The sequence below is a fragment of the Triticum dicoccoides genome, chromosome 1A (assembly GCF_002162155.2).
Source record: "Triticum dicoccoides isolate Atlit2015 ecotype Zavitan chromosome 1A, WEW_v2.0, whole genome shotgun sequence".
In the NCBI taxonomy this organism is placed as follows: Eukaryota; Viridiplantae; Streptophyta; class Magnoliopsida; order Poales; family Poaceae; genus Triticum; species Triticum dicoccoides.
In genome coordinates, this window is record NC_041380.1 from 322,420,518 (window position 1) to 322,438,654 (window position 18,137).

Below are 18,137 nucleotides of genomic sequence, written 5' to 3' on the forward strand. Positions count from 1 at the left end.
CGCACGGGCATTTGTACTAGTCTCTCCCTAATAATAAAGCACGGATTGGGTCTCCGGGTTCACCGTCACGTCCTTTTTGCAAAATAATCCCTATTGTTTTAGATATTCAACCCGCACTCACGTCCCTAATCCCTAAGTGAATTAACGATTCACGATAGAAAAAATGTCCCGAATAGGTGCTGCATCGCCCCCACCGCTTCGCCTCAATTGGCACCAGCGCAGGCCACCCCGCCGCTCGACCTCGACTCGCACCAGAGGCGACCACCACCATCCTCGCTGCTCCCTACCCTCCCCCAGCCCGATATGGATGCCTAACCCGCGGGAACGGGCAGGCGGACGGCGGGCGATGTGAGGCGCGGTGGCGGCACGAGGAAGATGGGCAGATCCGGGCACGGCGTTGACCGATCTGGCGGCTGGTGCGCGGCTTGTTCCGGTCCCAACGACATCCTGCTCATCCATAGAAGGAGAGAGAAGGGCCCGAGGGAGAGAGGAAACAGATGAAGAAAGGAGAAGGGGCATACGCAGGGTGAGGGAGGAAGTCGCCGGCGGTGGCGGCTCCGGTGACTGGCCGACGGGCTTGCTAGGCAAGGCTAAGGAGTACGCTAGCCTGAGATTCGATAGAGGTGTGTTTGATTTTTAGATTTGGGCTGAACAACCAATTCTTGGGTAGATTTATTCGATGTACTGATGGATCATCCTCTGGAGTGCATGAATTGAATGAATTTCTGAATTCTGAGCAGCATGAATTGAATGAATTTTGCACCACGGGGAAGAAGTTGTGGTGGCGGCGAATTATGTAGCCATTGTCTCTCACGACTGCCGGCCCCTGCTCGCGACATCTCTACTGAAGCCGCCTCTGCCTACTCTGGTGTGTTGCAGCTCCTTACTCTAGCCACATGTCGCTTGCTCTCCCGCTAGCCTCTGCCTGCTCTGGTCTCGAAGTTGATGACACCCTGATGCAAAGCTTCCACAATCATCCGCTCCGTCTCAGCGTAAGAATCATGCTCGCACATTACCTGTCAACTAGATTAGTTCATTGCATATGTGTGTAGCCATGCTTTCGTTTTAGTAATCATTTGATATTACAGTTTGGTTACCCTTTTCTGCTTTGTTAGAAAAAACATGTCCAGCTGCAGAAAAGGAGTTTGTATCCAGCTTGACCTCCATAGCAGGAAGATTTTTGTAATCGTTCTATCAATGTTCTATTAATGGACAGAGGAGGAGAGCAATGGAAATAACACCCCGTCGCGGTCCTGGTGCTTCTCTCCGTGGGTTCGCTTGCTCACCTCGGCGTTTGCGGCTTCTACAGGTACGTACTAGACAACTACCCATTGTTTTTGTTTTCTATTGACAGTTTGATCGCTTCATCAATCCTTCTAGAGGGTCTTGACAGGAAGGACTGAGCAGCCATTGTGCTGGAGTAGACTGTGTGACAGGTTTTTTCCTCTCTCTCCTACCCGTGATTGGTTTCTTTGGTGAAGAAAGCATCACTGTCTTTCAATACATCATGGATGCTCAACCTGTATGTCTACATGGTACAAGAATGAAGATTAACCATTCAATCTATTGATTCAGAGTGAGACAAGGGTGAAACAGAATAAGCTCATTTTTGTGATGAGTTCCCTAGGCCCCAGAAGGCCAGAACTAGCATTTTAATTACAAAATTCAGTTTTTGATCACGTTATTTCAGTTTCATTATAGACCTTATAATATTTTTTATGGATTAATATAAGGTTTATAATATTTTGTGGAGCAATCAGTTGTGCATAGAAAAGAGCTCACCTAAATTAATGACATGTTCATCTTATCTTCGATTAAAAATTTTTGCCCCCTAATATTCAGTTCTACTGAGAGTTGTAGAAGGCAAAAATCCAGCAAATTAACTCAAGTAAGTGTTTTTGTTATTTCCCAATGTAATTAAAAATTTTCTTCTCAAAATACGACATGGTCATTGTCGGAAAAGAATATTTAGCATGAATGTAGGTGCTTTCATATGAAGCTGGACATGTTTACAATGATCGACCGGATACCGTTACACGTGTCCTGAATATGAAGTTTAATGATTTCTGAGAAGATGTTAAAAGTGGACATTTGTTTCGTACAATTCAAGCATGTAAGTTATTTACATACTGATTTTATCCTGCTTTGTTTTAATCTTTTCATTTATATAATCTAACTTTGTCCATCTATTTCTCTTCCTCTATTTTGCGGTTATCCAAGTTTATACATGATGGAGTTCCAGAATAGAGGCTTGCCTCATACTCATACTTCAATTCGGCTTATATGGAACAATCATGAGCCTTCGGCCTCCTTCATAGATGGTTTGATTTCGGCTGAGATACCTGATCGTTTGGTTGAGCCCTGGGTTATGCTCTTATGGATTAATTTATGGTTCACGGTCCATGTGGAGACTACAAAGTAAAGTGTGCATGTATGAAAGATGGATTGTGTTCCAAAAGATTTCCCAAAGATTTTAATGAGCAGACGTCGGTTGATGATAGAGGCTTTCCTATATATCATAGACGTGATTTGGGTTACTATGTGAGGAACAAGGGTACTGCTAAGCTGGATAATCGATGGGTAGTTTTCATATAATAGTTTTGGTAATGTAATTATTAATGTATTTTTCTTCTTGCGAAGCGTACTGGCATATGTTTGCTTTCAATATACATGGTCGTGAGCTTGCAGTGGAGAGATTGGTTGTGCACCTTCCTCGATTCTTCATTACGAGTTACCTTGGAACCAGGAAAGTTGCTTTAATTTCTGTTGATAAGATGACAAAAAATAATGGATACAATTATGGAGAAAATAAATTACTTTGGCTTAACAACCTACAACCAACTGAGCCATGCTTGTCATACTACTATCTGCTGCCATTTCATGGTATTTTCTAGCTCTTAGCCTGCAAGTGTAGCCAACTCTAATGACTCACGACAAAGACTCACATAGTGCATGATCACATCTTATCTTTCATGGTAATTCTGCACTTTGAAGGAAGTTTGTTTCTTTTAGGGAAACCAATGTAGTTTATTTTGATCCAAATCCAATAATAAAATTTGATCAATTCTTGTATAGTCTATGGAAGTTGCATATATTTGTCAGGATTAATCAGCTTGATTGATAAGTTATATTTTTCATTTTGTAGTCTGTATCTGGTGAAACTTTATAGGCCAGTTACACATATTTAAATAGTGTCATTTTCCTTAAAAAAGATTAGCGTTGCATGTTGATAGTAGCATTGGCCAATAATTTCAGACCGAATAGAATCTAAGATGAGACAAGCAGATGGACTGCGAGCTATAACTGAGTAGTGCACAACGACAGATAAACTAACAAATACGAACTCTTATTTATTTTGTAAGTGTTGCAACACACGGGCGTGTGATTCATGGTTCGGACAACGCCCGTAGCAACGCACGGGCATATTTACTAGTAATAATAAAGCACGGATTAAGTTTCCGGGTTCACCGTCGCGGCCTTTTTACACAAAGCCCCCCTGAAGTTTTGGATAATTAACCCGAGCTGCAGATCTAAGTTAGTAATAAAGTAAAAAAAAGATTCGATTGTTCACGGGACATGGAGGCTGCTTCGCCACAGGGGATCCAACTTCTCGCTTCGCCACCCTGTAAGGGGTCCGATCTAGATCGAGGAAGGAGGGAAGGAGTAGGAGGGGGGAAACTTGGAGAGGAAGGAGGCCAGGAAGGAGAAGGACAGCTTCTCACTTATCGATTCAGATTACAATAATTCTCGATCCCTTGATACAGAAGCCTCAGCCCATACTTATCCTCACACGACGGCTCTCAGGCCTTCACTCACGTCTCGCTGACTGCCCGGTCCCAGTCGTGGGTGCTTTCTCTCCTTTGGATTCGCTGATTCGCCTGACCGCTGGGCCTTCTACCTCGTCGCTGTCATGGCTCCTCTTGTCAGTCGTGACATTCTCCCCTCCTTGAGGACCGCCTTGCCCCCAAGGCGGTGATGCTAGATACTGCTGCTGTAGCTTGACGGGGTCTTCCCATGTCGCGAGGTCTGCTGGCAGGTCACTCCATTTGATCAGCACCCGTGTTTCTAGGGTGCCGTCCACCCGAACCAGCTTCTTATCAAGCACCCCACCTGGCGAATGCTCAGCCTGCAAAACAGTGTTAGGAGGAGGTAACTGAGCGTTCACAGGCACTTCTGCCCCAACTGCACGCTTGAGCAGGGATACGTGCACCACATGGTGAATCTTGCTGGTTGGTGGCAGGTTTAAACGGTAAGCCACCGCACCCACTTTGGCCTGAATAGTGTATGGTCCGTAGTATCGAAATGCCAATTTCTGGAATGGTCGACGGGCGATCGATGTTTGAATGAACGGTTGGAGCTTGAGAAGGACAGAGTCTCCAACTTCGAAGGTCCGCTCTGTCCGGTGACGATCAACCTGTTTTTTCATGCGGTCCTGAGCTTGTTTAAGTTATTGCTGAAGAAGCTCACACAACACTTCTCGTTCTTTCAGCCAAGCTGCCAGATCTGGAACTGTGTTCTCTGCCACTTGGTCGATGCCGAATTCCCGAGGCAAGTGTCCGTATATGACCTCAAAAGGAGTACGCCCCAGCGAAGAGTGAAAGCATGTGTTGTACCAATATTCTGCGAGCGACAGCCACTTGGACCAGTTTGAGGGGCATGAGTGCACCGAACAGCGGAGATATGTCTCAAGGCATTGGTTTACCCTCTCCGTCTGTCCATCCGTCTGAGGGTGATATGAGGAACTCATCTTCAACTCGGTATGGCACAGACGGAACAATTCTTGCCAAACTTGCCCGGTGAAGATGCGATCGCGATCAGATATGATACCCATTGGCGTTCCGTGCAGCTTGAAAATCTCTTGCATAAACACTTTAGCAATATCCAGAGCAGTGAAGGGATGGGTCAGTGGAAGGAAGTGGGCATACTTGGAGAACTTGTCCACCACCACTAGTATTGCATTGTATCCACCGGATTTCGGCAACCCTTCGATGAAATCAATGGATATCACTGCCCACGGCCGTTGAGGGATGGGTAATGGCTGTAACAGGCCTGCTGGAGATACTCGCTCGGTTTTGGCTTGTTGACAGATTATGCATTGTCGTACTAGCTCCTTGACTTGTTGCTTCATTCCCTTCCAGGCAAACAAACGGTTGACTCGATTGTAGGTTGCATGGAATCCAGAATGGCCACCTGTTGCACTCGCGTGCAGTGCTCAGATCACTTGGAGTTGTGTTTCTTTGTTAGCCGCCAGCCAGACGCGCCCCTTGAAGCGCAAAATCCCACCTGCCAACTTGAAATCTGGTTCACTGGTTGGATCAAGCGCCAGACGAGTCATCAGGTCTCTGGTGTCTGGGTCGTTCTGATAATCAGCTCGAATGGCCTCCAGCCAGACCGGCTTGCAAACTGAGACGGCCGCTATAGCCAATTCCTCCTGGTGATCACGGCGTGACAGCGCGTCCGCTGCTCTGTTCGACACCCCTGTTTTGTACTGGATCATGTATTGGAGCCCAAGCAATTTGGTGAATGCACGCTGCTGGATTGGGGTATTCAGCCGCTGATCGGTGAGGTGCAAGAGGCTTTTCTGATCCGTACGGATGAGGAATTCTGCTTGTTGTAAGTAGGGCTGCTAGTGGTCGATGGCCAACAAAAGAGCCAAGCACTCCTTTTCATACGCTGACAAGCCGAGGTTCTTGGGCGCCAATGCCTTGCTGAGGTATGCAATAGGGTGAAAATCCTGCATCAACACAGCTCCGATGCCCGTTGCGCTAGCATCAGTTTCCACCACGTTTTTTTTTGAAAAATCTGGTAATGCCAAGACCGGGGCTTGCACTAGGGCTGTTTTCAGAGCACAGAAGGCTGCATCAGTGGTGGGAGTCCACACAAACACTGCACCTTTTTTCAGTAAATCTGTCAACGGCTTACTGAGAACACCAAAATTCCTGACGAATTTGCGATAGTACCCTGCTAACCCGAGAAACCCTCGCAACTTCTTCACTGTAGTGGGAACTGGCCAGTCCTGGACTGCCTGAATTTTACTGTTATCTGTCGACACTCCCTGCTCACTGGTGCAGTGCCCCAGGTAGTTGATCTTGGTCTGAGCAAAAGTGCACTTCGAGCGCTTGGCAAACAGTGCGTGCTGCTGCAGCAACTTGAGCACTTTGATGAGAAGGATCTCATGTTCTGACAGAGTTTTGGAATGAACAAGAATATCATCAATAAAGACTAACACTCCTTCACGAAGCAATGGTGACAACACTGTGTTCATCATCCCTTGAAATGTTGGAGGGCCCCCCGTCACTCCGTACGGCAACACCCTGAACTGAAAATGGCCTTGGTGCGTCTTGAATGCCGTCTTGTACTCGTCCTCTGGTACAAGACGAATTTGGTGGTAACCTGCCCGTAGGTCAAGTTTTGAAAACCACTTGGAACCCGCGAGTTCATCCAACAACTCATCGATCACGGGCATGGGGTAGGATGCTTTGATAGTGATGGCATTCAAGTGCCGGAAGTCGATGCAGAACCGCCACGTTTGGTCCTTCTTTTTGACAAGCAACACAGGTGAGGAAAACGGACTAACACTTGGTGTGATAAGCCCCCGTTTCAACATGTCTTTCACTTGCGCCTCGATCTCATTCTTTTGTTCCGGAGTGTATCGGTAGGGCCTGATGTTAACCGGCTTTGTTCCTGGTAAGAGAGGAATTTTGTGATCCCATGGTTTCCTCTCAGGTAAGCCTACTGGTTCTTCAAACACAGTCTCAAATTCTTCTAACAGCCGCTGTATAGATGGTGGTAAGGAGGATGCGCTCACTTCCTGTTCTGTTGCACCTATCATCACCACACACACCACTGAGTTGGTCTGTTCCATTTCCTCCAATTGAGCCATGGAAATTTGTGCTATTTGCTCCACTTCACTGCGCAACCCAGTTAGTTGAATCTTCTGTCCTTGATGAGTGAATTGCAATGTTTTCTCCACCCAATCTACCAGCATCGGTCCACAGCTCTCTAGCCAATCCATCCCAATGACCATGTCATAACAACCAAGGGACAATATTCTCAGATCAGTGGTAAACTTTTGCTGTTGCGTTGTCCATTGGCACTGCGGGATATAACCAGCGCAATAGAGAACGCCCCCATCCGCCACCTTAACTGACACTGGTTTGATTGCACAGACTCTGTCAGAAAATTTTGATGCCACTGCATCACTGATAAAGCTGTGGGAACTTCTCGAGTCCACCAGGATCAACATCTCATGTCCATCAATGGATCCAAGCAGACGAACTGTCCGGGGGTGGTCTGTCCAGTTGTGGCCAATTTAGAGATTGACATCAACTGTTCCTCTTCTTCCACTGCCACTGCCTGCTCTTGATCATCCACTTCCGCTTGTAACAACTCCAGCAACTCTTCCACAATGTGAAGTTGGACCGTGGCAGCGCACTGGTGCCCTTGCCCCCAGCGCTCTCCACATTTGAAACAAAGACCACGCGCGCGGCGATAGTTTCGCAACGCTGCAACGCGGTCGTCCCCCCTTCCTGGTTCTTGACGTCGATCGGTGGCTCGGGCTGCATCCAGACCACGCCTATCTTCAGCTGCTTCGCGAGGTGCCGGTGGCAGCACTCGAGGGAGTGGCGCTGCCGGAGCGAGCAGCGGCCGCTGCTGTGCCCGCGCTGGAGGGGGTTCAGGACGTCTGTAATCACGTCGACTCATCGTCTCCAGCAGCTCTTCCTGTAACAGAGACAAGGAAAACGCAGAGTCCAAGTCCGTGGGACGATGTAAAACCACACCAGCTCTAATCTCAGAACGCAAGCCATCAAGGAATTTAGTGGTGAAGTAAACTGGATCAAATCCTGAGTTGTGAGCTAACAAATTATGCATCAACTCCTCAAAGCGGTTCATATAGTCCGTGACTGTGCCGGTCTGTGATAGATTGGCAAATTGCCTGAGTTGTGCTTGGTACTGATCTCGACCGAATTTTTCACTCACCGCCACACAAAGCTCTTCCCAACTAAATGCTGTGTCATTAGCCTCATGCAACTGCAGCCATCGAGCAACATTGCCTATGAAATGGAGAGTTGCAACCCTCACCCACATCTCTCTCTGCACCCCATAAACATCAAAATATTTCTCACACCTAGTTTTCCAGAACTGGGGATTGTCCCCGTCAAATTGCGGGAAATCCAGTTTGGGCAGAGCCCAATGAGCATGAGGCATGTACGGCGTGCTGTGCTGGGGCTCGGTGTCAGATCCGTGGCGAAAATCTCGACTGCCCGAAACTAGATCTAGAGAAGGGGAATGAGGAAACGCACCCTTGACCGGAGGCGGTGCCAGGGTGGTGACCACCCCGTGTACCAAACCCCCGGAGTTGTCGATCCCGCCGTGGCCACTTGGCCCGTGGTGCCCCGATTCAACGGCCGACGGCGGTGGCGGCACTTGCTGCACCACCGTGGGCGGTGCTGGATCCGCGAGCGCGGGGTGGATCGCGATCCTGCCCACTTGTGTGCGAAGTTCGTCGAGTTGGCCTTGAAGATTTAGAACCACCGGGCGCCAAAGCTCCAGGGACTGCTGGATCGCCTCCAACTTAGCGTCGTTGGCGGCGCGCCCCTCTTGGACCGACTGGAGCAACGCCGCTAGCTGCTCCTCCATCGCCGCCGTCTTGAGCGCCTGCTTGGTGGTGTAGCGCGGGTGCGGGTATGCCGTCTCCAGGTCTACTGCTGACCTCTGATACCAATTGTAAGGGGTCCGATCTAGATCGAGGAAGGAGGGAAGGAGTAGGAGAGGGGAAACTTGGAGAGGAAGGAGGCCAGGAAGGAGAAGGACAGCTTCTCACTTATCGATTCAGATTACAATAATTCTCGATCCCTTGATACAGAAGCCTCAGCCCATACTTATCCTCACACGACGGCTCTCAGGCCTTCACTCACGTCTCGCTGACTGCCCGGTCCCAGTCATGGGTGCTTTCTCTCCTTTGGATTCGCTGATTCGCCTGACTGCTGGGCCTTCTACCTCGTCGCTGTCATGGCTCCTCTTGTCAGTCGTGACACACCCCAGTCTCCACCTGCCCCAATCTTCAGGCCGTCGTCCCCAACCCACCAGGAGGGCGTAATCGATGATAACCCCCCCAGTTCATGTCACTTTGATCATAACCCCCCCTTTGTGTCACTGACATGTGGGACCAGACCCCACATGTCAGTGACACAAAGGGGGGGTTATGATCAAAGTGACATGAACTGGGGGGGTTATCATCAAATCCCCTCACCAGGAGATCGGGGTCGACTTCGTCGCCGGCGACGGCGCCCTCGCATTCGGCTCCGGCATCAGGGGCCTGAACATGTTAGGGTCGTTCGAGCTGGTCCTCCTCCCGCTCCTCGCGCTGCTCTTCCCCTCCCCCGCCCCCGCCAGTGTCGCCTCGCTGTGCCCGCTCGCGGCGACCTCCAACGCCTCCTCCCACACCTACGCCCGCCCCGTATCCCACCTTCTTCGACGATGTCGTCGACAAGTATGGCTGGGACACCGACGCCCAGGTCCAGGTCTAGCCACTCGACGCCGAGGGCGCGCTCGTCGGCGCCGTGCAACGCTACGAGTTCCACGCCCACGCGAGGGCCACCGCGGTCGCGCTGGCGCGGGCCAACCGACGGGGCCGTCGATTGGGGTCGCTCCGACGCCCCCACGGTGGAGGAGGTGGTCGGGCCCGACGGGGTCCACTTCATCGCCGGCGATGACGCCCTGGCGTTCGGCTCCGGGGTCACGGACCTAAACATGGTAGGGCCGTTGGAGCTGGTGGTCTCCAATGGCGTTGGCGAGGGCCTCACAGAGCTCGAGTTGCTGTCGGTGAGTGCTATTTGACTTTTAGCTTTGCTATTGCTTCAAATTTTTTGCTTCTGGTTGCTTGCTATTCTGTTGAAGTTGTGTCACATTTGAGATGAAGCAGTTGCTACCATTGGTGAATGGTCTAGCTGCTGCATACCCCTTTTCTGTTTGTGAATTTGAATTTATTGTGGTTGTTGTAGTGTCTCCTCACTATTTAGGCCCTCTTTGATTCGCAGGATTTTCAAATCGTAGGAATAGGAAAAGTATAGGGTTGGAGTGGCATGCACACATGAAGCCTACAGGATTAGCATGGAGTGTTTGATGGCATAGGAAAAGCAAAGGAATTGTAAAAAGAGGTTGGAGTGGATGTTAGATTTCTTATGAAATGTAGTACAAAAGATTCCATAGGAAAAATTCCTATGGAATCCAATCCTATGAATCAAAGGACCAACATAGGAAAAATTCTTAAGGATTTCAATCCTCCAAAAATCCTATAAAATTCCTTTGAATCAAAGGAGCCCTTAGTACATATATATCTGGTTTAATTTTTGTTTTGTGTACATTGTATCGACTGGAACTATTTTCTCCTAGATTTGCAGGTAAATTTGTAAGGATATGCAACAAAATTGAACATCAACACCTTCAGTGTGTGAGGTGCGCGTGGATGACCGATATGTGTGAAGTGCGTGAGGATAGCTATATTCACATTCTTCCAATTTCGAGAGAGGAAGATAACTCAGTAGTACTGCCAATTTTGGCACGCAATGTTCGTTTTTCAGATTCACCATGATTGGTAATGTTGTTTAGTACTGAAAACTTTGTCATGGTTCAATAAATAGGCAGTTAATTTTGTTGTTAGAAAGGCAAAGCAGTGCTACAATAGCATGGTTGATTTTGGTTGCTAGAAGGAAAAGCAGTGCGACAAATTTTAGAACTAGGATGTTGTTTTTCACAGTTCAGTCAAGTATTGCTTATTTGCATTGTACAATCACAATTCTAAGCTTAGGCTTCTTTTAGTTGTGTAGCATTGTAGAACTGGGTCCGTTTTTCCTAGCAGATCAACACATTTGGTCGGATTTAGCTTATTTGATAATGAGCAAACAATAAATGGTGTGAATATATGCGGAGTCGATGGAAAACATTGAAGCCAGTAGTTGTATACCTATTTCGAAAATCAGAATTGGTTAGTAACATTCTACATCATGGTATTACGGTTTACAGTACTAAGCTTGATGCTTTGTATGGTTCTTTAATACTAAGATTAATAGTGACGTTGCTGCTTGAGTTACTTTGGATTTAACCTTGTTATGCCAATGACATATATAGGTTTCTCGGTTTGCTGCGCTGCTCTTCACAGTCGTGCAGCTGGCCATCGCCGCTAGGGATTTGTCGTCCAAGGCAGTCAATCCTTTCCTGTAAACTTGCAGATGGAAATCATCATTTTCTCTCATGTTACTTTAGGAAACTTTGCTCTGTCATGTAGCACTCAGTTTTTTAAAAACATACTATATATGTAGCCCTCATCAACGTTGTGCTGGGCCATGAGTGGGCTTCCTCGATTAGCAAAAAAGAGGTGTTGATGTGGGGGATAAGTTTACAGTCAATTGAGTTTGCTTACGATTGGGCTTGAAAAAAAGGGTTCGTTTGTTTAATATAGTCTGGCCTTGCTCCCTTTACATATATACCCATGAGTTTATATATGTCCTCGAGTTACACAGAGTATCAACAAGCCTCATCGGGTATCAACGGGCAGAGGCTGAGGACTGGATAACGAAGGAATGGAAATGGTGGGCTAATTAAATGGAATTTGTGAAATGCATGATTTAAGAAGTTGGTTGCATGGAAATTATATATGTAAGAAATTATGCTTGATTACTGCTGAATGGCTCTCTCGGCAACATGGGCCAGCAGATCTCATCACCATGCCGCAGCCAAGATGGAGCTGGGAGGGAATTACTGAAAGAATGTCCCAAACACAAAATTCTAGATTCTCTACTGAAGGCATATAGGTACACACAGATCTTAGTTGGAAGACCATCCGCCATCGTCTCCGCCGACTTTTTGCCGGAAGACCATCAGTCGTCACCTAGACCTACTTCGCCGCAGGTATCTTTTTTCTTTGTGCAAATTATGACGGAGCTATGTCTGATTTACAGTTTTTACAACCAGAGTTTACTGATGGTTAAACTAGCAATTTAAATTGATGTGAGCAAGTATTTAACACAATTGGTCTGTTGGCATAGGCTCAATCAAGCACCTCTTCGATCTATATTGTTGCCATTTTGTTTCCTTTGTCAAACTAGCTGCAACAATAATGTTTTTTGCTGTACAATATGGGCATAGAGCCATTTGATACAATAATGTTGTCAATTGATTCCTGTTGTAGTGCTTCTTGCTGTATGGGTTGGTATAGCTGATTCGTTAATGTGTTCACTTAATTGATTCCTGCCGCAGTACTCATTGATTCCTGCCGTAGTACTCACTGAATCTTGACCTACGTCTTATTATATAGCCCATTCATTCGTCACCTGCCATAGAGCATAGTGCTCCTTGCTATACGGCGGACCTGGTGAAACTGTGCAAATAATTAACAAACCAAACCCCACCTGGATAGTACTACAGATTTGCTTAGTGGGCAGGAATAACTGGTCAGCCTTTCGTAACTTCTATTTCTATTATTGCAGCATAATAGTTTTTTACATGGAGCTGACTGTTATTTCTTCTTTTTCACTAGGAGTACTATTTCTTCTTTAAGGGCGTATTTCGGAGGGGAGCATACACATTACCTTGATTGAGTTGAGTTTCGTGTTCTGCATTACTGTTATAAGTTACCAGCAGCAAAGAAAGAGAGTCATGTACTAATAGCTGATAAGGTAGTCTGCTCTTGCAGATCATCTGGTTATTCATTTTCCCATACAAGTGTTACTAAACTCTACTAAGTTCTATAATGACACAAGATTAACTTGTTACAGGACAAGTGTACCGAGTAATAGCAGCAAAGAAAGAGAGTCATGTACTAATATCTGATAAGGTAGTCTGCTCTTGCAGATCATCTGGTTGATCATTTTCCCATACAAGTGTTACTACACTCTACATTTGCGTAGAGTAATAACACAAGATTAACTTGTTACAGGACAAGTGTACAGAGTAATGAGTATGGACAGAAAATTTGTTTCTTCGTCATTTATATTCTACTTAGAATATAGTCCCCACGTCTCATAATATAAGATCGTTTTTGACATTAGTGCAGTGTTAAAAATGCTCTTATATTATGTGACGGAGGGAGTAACTCACAAGGTATGAACATAATTACTGTTTTTGTCATGTCAATGTATCCATGGCTGACAAGCTATCTTGGTGACATCATTATGTCTCGTGGATGGGATAAAAAAGAAGAAATATATATTCTTGGAGCATGCATCATATGAGTGGGTGGAAGCTAATGTGTTCCTGTTTTTTTATGAAAACGATAACTTTTATTACAAATAAGGAATTTTCTGCGTTTTCAAAAAAGCAAAAGAAAAACGATTGACAATCTATTCTATGCAAAACTATTGTTCCATCCGATGAAGAATGGTATGTTGGCTTCTTCACGTCCGATCTTCATGCTAAAAAAACACTAATTTTTTTTGTGAAAAAGCTTCCAATCTATTCATATTCAATCATGGCAGTACAATGAACACTAGAAATAAAAATTACATCTAGATCCGTAGACCACCTAGCAACGACTACAAGCACTGAAGCGAGCCGAAGGCGCGCCGCCGTCATCACCCCTCTATTGTCGGAGTCGGGCACAACTTGTTGTAGTAGATAGTCGGGAAGTCGTCGTGTTAAGGCCCCATAGGACCGGCGCACCAGAACAGCAACCGCCGCCGATGAAGAATAACGTAGGTTGGAAGGATTCAACCCGAAGACACACGAACGTAGACGAACAACGACGAGATTCGAGCAAATCCACCAAAGATAGATCCGCCGGAGACACACCTCCACACGCGCACCAACGATGCTAGATGCACCGCCGGAACGGGGGCTAGGCGGGGAGTCCTTTATTCCATCTTCAGGGAGCCGCCGCCGTCTCGCCTTCCTGAGCATGACACAAACCCTAACAAGACAGGAAAAAACGACTGAAAACGGAGCCCTCCCGCTGGCCCTTGGCAGGATCCACCGCGCCCCCATGGCCCTAGGGCCACCAGAGATGAGGCAGACCTGCGGCGACGCCAGCGAGAGGCAGAAACCCTAGCTTTCTTTCTTGGAGGAGGAGGAGCGACTTCACGTTCGGGAGTTAAAAACACTAATCAGTTTAACCTTATTATTGATGTTTATTAAAATTGGACATTAAAAATGATGCATAATGGCACATGAAGCAGGTTGTGCCTCTTTTTCACCCGGTGCAACGCACGGGCATTTGTACTAGTCTAGATTACATAGTAATGATTCTAATACCCATGGAGTCTTGGTGCTGATCATGTTTTGCTCGTGAAGGAGGCTTAGTCAATGGGTCTGCAACATTCATATCCGTATGTATTTTGCAAATCTCTATGTCTCCCTCCTTGACTTGATCGCAGATGGAATTGAAGTGTCTCTTGATGTGTTTGGTTCTCTTGTGAAATCTGGATTCCTTCACCAATGCAATTGCTTCAGTATTGTCACAAAAGATTTTCATTAGACCCGATGCACTAGCTATTACACCTAGATCGGATATGAACTCCTTCATTTGCTGCTTCCGAAGCAGCTATGTACTCCGCTTCACACGTAGATCCCGCCACGACGCTCTGCTTGGAACTGCACCAACTTACAGCTCCACCATTCAATATAAATACGTATCCGGTTTGTGACTTAGAGTCATCCGGATCAGTGTTAAAGCTTTGCATCGACGTAACCATTTACGATAAGCTCTTTGTCACCTCCATAAACAAGAAACATATCCTTAGTCCTTTTAACGTATTTTAGGATGTTCTTGACCGCTGTCCAGTGATCCACTCCTAGATTACTTTGGTACCTCCCTGCTAAACTTTTAGCAAGGCACACATCAAGTCTGGTACACAGCATTGCATACATGATAGAACCTATGACTGAGGCATAGGGAATGCTTTTCATTTTCTCTCTATCTTCTGCAGTGGTCGTGCATTGAGTCTGACTCAACTTCACACCTTATAACATAGGCAAGAACCCTTTCTTTGACTGATCCATTTTGAACTTCTTCAAAACTTTATCAAGGTATGTTCTTTGTGAAAGTCCAATTAAGCGTCTTGATCTATCTCTATAGACCTTGATACCCAATATATAAGCAGCTTCACCGAGGTCTTTCATTGAAAAATTATTATTCAAGTATCCTTTTATGCTATCCAGAATTTCTGTATTATTTCCAATCAACAATATGTCATCCACATATAATATTAGAAATGCCACAGAGCTCCCACTCACTTCCTTATAAATACAGGCTTCTCCAAAAGTCTGTATAAAACCATATGCTTTGATCACACTATCAAAGCGTATATTCCAATTCCGAGAGGCTTGCACCAGTCCATAAAAATGGATCGCTGGAGCTTGCATACTTTGTTAGCACCTTTAGGATCAACAAAACCTTCCGGTTGCATCGTATACAACTCTTCTTTAAGAATCCATTAAGGAATGCATTTTTTACATCCATTTTCCAAATTTCATAATCATAAAATGCGGCAATTACTAACATGATTCGGACAGACTTAAGCATCGCTACGGGTGAAAAGGTCTCATCATAGTCAACTCCTTGAACTTGTCGAAAACCTTTCACAACAAGTCGAGCTTTGTAGACAGTAACATTACCGTCAGCGTCAGTCTTCTTCTTGAAGATCCATTTATTCTCTATGGCTTGCCAATCATCGATCTATGCCAACTCGACAAACACCATCGGAGACACCTATAGAGCATATTTATACTCACCTAGTTACTTTGTGACGTTTGATATCACACAAGGTGTTCGTCCGGTATTCGGGAGTTGCATAATCTCATAGTCTGAGGAACATGTATAAGTCATGAAGAAAGCAATAGCAGAAAAACTAAACGATCATTATGCTAAGCTAACGGATGGGTCTTGTCCATCACATCATTCTCTAATGATGTGATCCCGTTCATCAAATGACAACACATGTCTTTGGCTAGGAAACTTAACCATCTTTGATTAACGAGCTAGTCAAGTAGAGGCATACTAGGGACACTCTGTTTGTCTATGTATCCACACATGCACTAAGTTTTCGGTTAATACAATTCTAGCATGAATAATAAACATTTATCATGATATAAGGAAATATAAATAACAACTTTGTTATTGCCTCTAGGGTATATTTCCTTCGGTCTCCCACTTGCACTAGAGTCAATAATCTAGATTACATAGTAATGATTCTAATACCCATGGAGCCTTGGTGCTGATCAGGTTTTGCTCGTGAGAAAGGCTTTGTCAACAGGTCTGCAACATTCAGATCCATATGTATCTTGCAAATCTCTATGTCTCCCTCCTTGACTTGATCGCAGATGGAATTGAAGCGTCTCTTGATGTGTTTGGTTCTCTTGTGAAATCTGGATTCCTTTGCCAAGGCAATTGCTCCAGTATTGTCACAAAAAAATTTCATTGGACCCGATGCACTAGGTATGACACCTAGATCGGATATGAACTCCTTCATCTAGACTCCTTCATTTGTTGCTTCTGAAGCAGCTATGTACTCTGCTTCACACGTAGATCCCGCCACGACGCTCTGCTTGGAACTGCACCAACTGACAGCTCCACCAATCAATATCTACTCCTAATGGACGAGTTGGTGAATCGTATCCATGGTTTATTTTTGCCGGGTTTTTTCGTCTCTCCTCCCACCACCCCCTCCCACCCTGGTTCGCGGTTTATTTTCGCTGGTTTTTTCGTCTCTCCTCTCATCACCCCCTCCCACCCTGGACCATCGGTTTATTTTTCTCTCCACTCTTTATTACAACCAGAACTTTCCTAACGTATAGCAAATCACGGATCTAACTTCCTTAAATTATGTAAATCAATCGATTCCTTTTATTGGTTCAATTTGTCTTAGGAAACAAATAACAGATTTTCGGGAAACAAATAATACATTTTAATCTAACTTCCTTAAATTATGCAAATCAATTGATTCTTTTTATTGGTTCAATTTGTCTTAGGAAACAAATAACAGATTTTCAGGAAACAAATAATACATTTTAATCTAACTTCCCTAACTTATCTAAATCAATCGATTTCTCTTGTTAGTGAAATTTGTTTTAGGAAACAAATAACAGACACGTCACAACTTTCCTCCCAATAAATAGTTTCTTAACATTTGCAAACTTTCCTAATCAGACACGTCACAAACGGGCAGGTACTGATATCATGTTACCAAACAATAAAACCCCATTTGCATAGAAATCAGTTCAAAAATCCTAACTTTCCTAAATTTTTACCTTTCCTTGATAACAACCAATATTTCCTATGTTTTCCATCAATATTAGCATTTTTTTGAACTGAGATCTCCGCGTTATGATTTTTTTGCGATTCTTTTCAATTGTGACCTCTCCTTCCACTCCGGCTCCTTCTCGCATAAACACCTCCACCACAGCCAGGTGACACCGCCCCAGACCTCCTGCCTCTCCCCACCTTCTCCGCCACCTCCTTCTCGTACTCCATTAACAATCCCTCCGCCACATTTGTCCACGGCGGTGTCGAGGGCATGGTGCAGCAGCGTACCAACGGTAGAGCAGCGCATAGCGGCAGGAAGCAACACACAGCAGGCGAGGCGAGCGGCCGACGGTGGAGGGCAGAGATGCGGCCGGCGTGGCTGAGGGGGCGGCCGGCAGAAGATGGCAACGACTGGAGGCGGCGCGCGATAGCGGGGAGAGCGAAGGGATAGACGGCAGCAGACGGGGCGAGCGCATCTAGAGAGAGTGTGGCGCGCGGCCAGGGCGTGTGTCGCGCGGGGCACAGTGGTGCGGTGGCTGCGGCGAGCGCGACGACAGTGGTAGGCGCGACCGACGCGGTGTAGCACGGGCATGGGCATGAAGAGGGAGTGGCCCCGCGGGCGCAGAAGAAGAGCGGCAGGCTCGGGCATGGGCGTGCATAGGAGCGGGCATGTGCCACGGGGTCAATCCGAGGAGCTCGGTGGCTACCCCTGCAATGACCATGGCGGACGGCAGTTCTCGGCCACGGCGAAATACCTAACGAAAGCAAACAAGAGGGGAAACATGGGAAAGGCAAGAGGAGATCATGGCGGTGTCAATGGCGCCCTAGGGGAAGACATGGGAGCTCAGGGCAGCGCGGATCGAACGGCAATGTCACGGTGGCCCAAGGTTGAGGAAGACGA

At 46.3% G+C, this 18,137-nt stretch overlaps 1 long non-coding RNA gene across 5 annotated transcripts; it reads left to right on the forward strand.

The window, feature by feature from the left end:
- Positions 1-160: 160 nt before the first annotated feature.
- On the forward strand, positions 161-2,667 carry LOC119270936. 5 transcript variants are annotated; one of them, XR_005134381.1, is made up of 5 exons: positions 161-623; positions 741-992; positions 1,217-1,309; positions 1,381-2,113; positions 2,221-2,667. It is a non-coding gene; the product is annotated as an uncharacterized LOC119270936 (long non-coding RNA). The 5 variants fall into 5 exon arrangements; XR_005134382.1 differs by having other exon boundaries at positions 1,394-2,113; XR_005134378.1 differs by having other exon boundaries at positions 1,116-2,113.
- Positions 2,668-18,137: the final 15,470 nt, after the last annotated feature.